Genomic DNA, 6,372 nt, shown 5'->3' with positions numbered 1-6,372 from the left:
TTTAAATAGTTGTGATAAAAGGTACTTTTAAAAACGTTTTGTAAAATGTTTTTAAAAAGAATTGAGTAATACCAGCCGGTATCATCGGACCAAAAATATAATTCTATTATATTTTGGTCGGATTTTATACTTTTGTTTTAAATACCCATTATGTCAGTTATTTTGTAGTGTTGAGAAGTTTTTGTATTTTCAAAATGCAAATGGCTAGTGCGTATAAATATAAGGTCACAAAATAGTTTAACATATTTCACAGTATCAACATAATTGATATTGTTTGTATTACGCGTAAATGCGTAAATAGATTATAATGTATAGAATGAAAATTTGATATCAGCTTTTTGTTATTGTTGTATATATAAGCAATTTATTTTATACAATATGATGATGAGGCAATAACGTGTAACTTCGAAAGTATTAATAGTATTACGGTTGTTTCATTTAATTACATTATGCTTACCTTATAAGTAGTAGTCATAAAAACTTATTTATTGAAAGCATAGGATGTATATTGTGTATATTCTATGTTTTAGAAAAATGTATCTATTTTATAATTTCACATTAATTTCTTAAAACAAAAGATACTTTTATGATAATTTGCGACAAAGATCTGATTATCTGTACTTAATAAATATGCATCGTTTATATTTATTTATAAATTATAATTAAATATGTAATTTAATCAGTTTATTTATTTATATTTTCATAGTATTTTTCAGAGGTTGTAGGTGCACAATTTCTATTTTATAATAAATTATAAGCGAGCAAGTGATTATTTATTTATTTATGTAGTAAAAATATAAGAGGTGGTTTAAATTAAAGTATATTATTAAAATTAATTATACTTTATGTTTGTGAAGAACAAAGGGGCCAAGCTTCTTAAAGTAATTCACTTTTTTATTGAAGTAGTACAACTTTAATGTTTCTCTATGACACTAAAACTACTTCTAGATGATTTTGTAAAATATTAGGAAATAAAACATCTTTTGTTAAATTTACAATAGTTTATTTTTGGTAAAAAACAAAAAAAAATTTTTTTGTCATTATTTTTTGTAGTAGATAAATGAATATAATATGAGTGTTTAATTTAATAAACTTTTGTCTTAAATAGTTTGTTTTATTTTATTTACATTCTAAGAATATGGACTTAGCCATATTGAGGTATTGAAAAGAAGAAAATATCTGACGGTTAGTGATTACTTCCTATTGAAATTGACCAATTTGAAATAAAGGCATCTTTTATCTATAGGTACCTACCTACCTTGTTATTTTTACAATGAGGTATTTAAATAATTTTGTTCGATAGCCAAATCATATTATAAATGACGTATATATAAATATTTTGTGTGTGGATAGGTAAGTAGGTAATATGAAACATAATGAATATGCAAAATACAGTACCGAATATACTTTGACGTGTGCATAATTCATAAAGTTGCTGTTAGTAAAGTTAGTGTAAAAATGAAGTGACCATATGTCTGCATATAATTTAAAGTATGCAAAAACATTGTTGATTAAAAAGTACACGTTAGAAGTATGAATATGACTTATTTATAACCTATTATACATTTAAAAAGGCTGTGATTTTATTGAAAAAATGTTTATTAATGTTGTAGATAGGTATAAGTGTTACAAAGTTAATAAATGTTAAAACGTGCGAAATATTACTCGCAACGGCTGACTTACTGTTGCTCCAATTAATTAGTGCAAATTTACACGAACTAAATTTTATGAAGATTACTAGTCTTTCGGTCCTTCGAGTCAGATTATAAAAAAAATATCTTAATTTACAAAATACGACATGATACTACACTCTCTTCCAGAGGTATTCAAAATTAGATTATATTGAGTGCAATAAGCCCAAAGGCTTTAATCAGCAAGGAGTTATTGCAATGACACAAATAAAGTGCATGCATGCGAAATCTTTGCTTATGAAGCGCTAAATCGCTACACGCGTTTTTTATGTACATTTACTACTGCCTATGTGCCCATAAACTGTTATATTAAAAATAAAGTAAGAGGTCCACACGCTTCAGGTACGAATAGTCTCGTCGGCTCCAGTGTCAGATATGGCTAATATTTTCTTTAATAACTATTTTATAGCTATGAGTTCATTGATTATTGTATAATAGATGATTTTAGTCAAACCTTTACGTTTTAGAAGGTTAAAGTACTATATTTATATTATTATTATTATGATTAAACAAATTTTATGTTACAAACTTCAAATAACGTACAAGACTATTGATGTATAGATTACAGTTTACCCAGTAAAACTGCTAAAAAAGGACCAATGAAAACAAAGTTTTTTTGACATGATTACTTGTGTATTTGATTGGTTTATTTTAGGAATTAGGTTGAACATTGGGATCATTTACTGAAAATAGCGGATAGTGAAAATCTAAAGGATAAACATACAGCAGAAATATAGTTTTGGTTGTCTGTAGCCGTTGTACAATACGTGTTTTTCATGAATGTTATATTAGGCAGATTAAATATTTTATTCCAAGCCGATTTTTTGTAAAGCCAACTGAATCGAAAATTAAAACAACGTTAAAAACTCTATGTTCGATAATCTTTAGTTTTGCAACTTCATTTAAGAAAGTATGCCGTCTATTGGACGAGAAAAACTACTTAGAAGCAGTAACCGAATCAAAGACAATTATGATATCATAATTAATTAGATGATAGGTTATTATTTTATTTCAAAACCTTGTAACAAAAATGTACTAAATATGTTGATAAACATCGTAGTAACTCTAGTGAATGCTTTTATATTAACAAAATCTTATGGTATAGAGCGCTTCAAGCGCTGCAAGATACTAAATCTGACGTTGTTAGGTTATTTAGCAAAGTAACATGTCTATCGTCACATACACTTGTCTGATCAAAGAACATAAAACGTAAAATTATATATCATTCTTTCGATCACCTGACATAATTATGCCATCATTTGTATAATTCGATAGTAAAAATTATACTGTACTTATCCTAACATTGTAGTATAATTGATCATAAAATATTTAAGATAGTGCTATAATGTTTTGACCAATCAGACGTAATATAAAATAAGACTGCTTGCAATCTAAAACCGGTGTTAACATCCTAAAGCAGATTTTTAAAGGTAAGGAATATTTTTTTTTGATTTTTTTTTGCAATTAAATGTGTTAAGTATATTTTGTTGACGATGTTATATCTAAGTATGTTACATGGATAAGTGAGCGGAAAATTCAAAGTTAATGAATAATACTTCGTAGGCTGTATATTTCAAAGATAATTAAAATTTTATAAAAAAGTATTGTAAAAAATTATGTTAGGTATTTCTTATAAATATTTATTTAAAATTTTTCGTAATACACAAAAAAATAATGTATTGTAAGTAGTCAACATTCATTGAAGAAATTGGTTTAATAGGTATATTATTGGCAAAGTGCGATTACTGGGGAATAAAATGTTTTAGGATTTTTGTGTTATAAGTATTTGTTCATATTAATTCAGCAAGTAATTTTCGGTAACGGTATCTAAAGAAATGTTTTGTCACTTCTGAGATTTGGACTCATGTAGTAGTTATATCACAATTTGAAACCGGTTAGAAACGCCAAGTGTGGTTAGATAACTTTGTCATTAAACTGGCCTGAATATTTTTTTTTGTAATGAAAATATTAGCTTATATTTTAATGCAAAATCCGTGCTAACTAGACAACTTATTAATAGTATAACAGTTATATTATAACTGCATTATAAAAGTAATTATAGTATGTTTATTTCGATACGTTTTTTTTTAGGACTAAATAACATAACAAATTGAAACTTCATTAAGTTTACGCCACTATAAACATCTTATTTAATGTTTATCTCACTCAAAAGGTTTTACGACAGATCACTTAAAACTTATCAAATTAAATAATCACGTGGGGATCACATTTGCATCACTAAGCATGATAGGACATATATTATGTAATGTATATATTATACAAGCCTAGCGTATGCGCTAACCGCGCTGTTACTACTCAATGAAACTGTTGCATTTTAGTGTTTACAACTCACGTAGCTTGTGCGCAAGGATTTTAGTTCGCTCTTCGTGTTTTAAAATTGAATAAGATGATTTCGTACGATAACATTTGCGCAGTTGACGCGCGTCACATAATATTATACAGTCGCTTGGTGAAAAAGCAAAATGTGAGCAGTACTAATTAATCCCTACTTAGGTACTGCTCGCTACAAATTCGCTAGATGTGTACGCACCCTTATTTATTATTCAACTTGAAGTTAAATAATCTTTATTTATTACTAGTAACCTAATTACACTGCGACATTGAACCCGCAATCTGCGAACTTGGACTCAACTGAGCAATTATATTTAATTAGAATTATGTCAAAAGATAACTATTGAATCGAGCGATTCAGCTCGGTTTAAGAACAACAAACAACATGTATCTAATTTATTAAGAACACAGTCTGTAGATGTTGTAGGTATTTATATAATTCGTGAAGACAAACGTTGTCGTCATGTTATCAGCAATTGAAGCTGTCTATAATGTTTATTGCCATAAGTAGCGCAATGAGTTAATTTCATTCATTGATTAATCAACCGCAGTGCACACGCAAATTCATGATGGAAGCAATGATATTTTCAATCTGTTACTTTAGTAACAAGATATAAATAGCTGGTTATCTGGCTATACATTTGCTTGTTTTTATTTGAATTTTTGGGTAACCGTCTTAATCTTCTCGAAACAGAAGCCTCAAAAATATGCTTAAACTAGTTAATTACCATTTTAATTGCGGTAGGTAGTTTATATAATTTTATTATTGTTGACCAAGTAGCCAAAAATATAATGAAAATCAGATTGCTGAAATACATAGAAAAAAAAAATTGACTAAAATTTGAAACTTTTTAAAGACTGTAGAATATAAACGGGTTATTTCCAAAATTTCTAACAGATTCAATTCATAACTTTACATTTTTTTTTTAAATACTTCTCTGTAAATTTGATTAAATCGTGATAGTATTTTTAGACTCGCAATGGAGCAATCGGTGTTTGGTGTGTGGGACTACATAATAATGGGAGCTACCATGGTAGCTTCTATAATAATTGGACTCTACTTCCGCTTTAGTGGAGGCAAACAGAAAACAAATGAGGTATTTATGTGATAAAGTGATATTTCATTAAAATATATTGGAATTTAGAACTTGTTTAAAATTTTCAAATACATAAAACGATTGTCTTTTCAGGAATATTTGCTTGCTGATCGAAATTTATCAATATTGCCTGTGGCCGTGTCTCTGATGGCTTCTTTCTTGTCTGCTATTACTCTGCTTGGAGTATCAGCAGAAAATTATTACTATGGTTTAATATTTTTTGTCGTCAACATATCGCATGGTTTGGCCACTCTATCGCCGGCAAACTATACTTACCAGTATTCTTCGGGCTTCAAAAGACAAGTACCTATGAGTATTTAGAACTTCGATTTGGGCCGCATATTTGGCATCATTAACGTATACCTTACAGATGTTATTATACAATGGGATAGTGTTGTACGCACCAGCAATTGTCCTAGAATCAGTGACTGGACTGGACCGACTCATTTCTATTCTAGTCGTTGGATTAGTTTGTACATTCTATTCCACTCTGGGTGGAATGAAAGCGGTTGTGTTCACGGACCTCTTGCAATCTTTCCTGATGTTTATTGCTGTGCTGTGCGTTGTTATATTTACTTCAATACAAGTAGGAGGTTTTGATGAAATATTTGTCATAGCAAACGAAAGAGGCAGGATTAATTTATTAAAGTAAGTATACTTTTAGCTTTTATGACTTATTTAATTTATAGTAAAAAGTGTTTAAATAGATATTGTTTTGTTCAGTTTCAGTGTAGACCCGACAGAACGTCACACGTGGTGGTCACTAGTAATAGGAGGAATGGTTACTTATTTATCGCTGTATGCTGTAAACCAAACACAGGTACAGAGTATTCGATATTATGGTATAAGATTGCTTATATTCTATATTATGTTACATCCTTCGGTTCCCATGGTAGAGCGTAATATGCTGAGGTGTATGTGATCAACATTAACCTCAGTTAGATAGTAAGCGTTTACAATATACGCATGTACTATACACTTATTTCCCAGAGAAATGCGGAAAACTCTCAATGCCTAATAAATGCATAACAATTCACATGGGCGAACTTTGCTCATGTTACTGAGAGCTATTTTTAAAATTAAGACCCATGTACACCATTTATAATCAAAGATCGTATAAGATATAATATTCATAAATTTTTAAATGCTATAAAACATCATATCGTAGAATTCCTTTGTTTTACGTTTATATGTACTTCCTAGTTTCTATTATCCACACATTCTATTATATT

General features: G+C 28.9%; 1 pseudogene; it reads left to right on the top strand.

Moving 5' to 3' along the window:
• Nucleotides 1-3,074: 3,074 nt before the first annotated feature.
• On the top strand, nt 3,075-6,062 carry LOC119189958 (annotated as a pseudogene).
• Nucleotides 6,063-6,372: the final 310 nt, after the last annotated feature.

Source organism: Manduca sexta, chromosome 20 (genome assembly GCF_014839805.1).
Source record: "Manduca sexta isolate Smith_Timp_Sample1 chromosome 20, JHU_Msex_v1.0, whole genome shotgun sequence".
NCBI classification, from domain to species: Eukaryota; Metazoa; Arthropoda; class Insecta; order Lepidoptera; family Sphingidae; genus Manduca; species Manduca sexta.
This window is presented reverse-complemented; position numbering and strand designations above follow the sequence as displayed.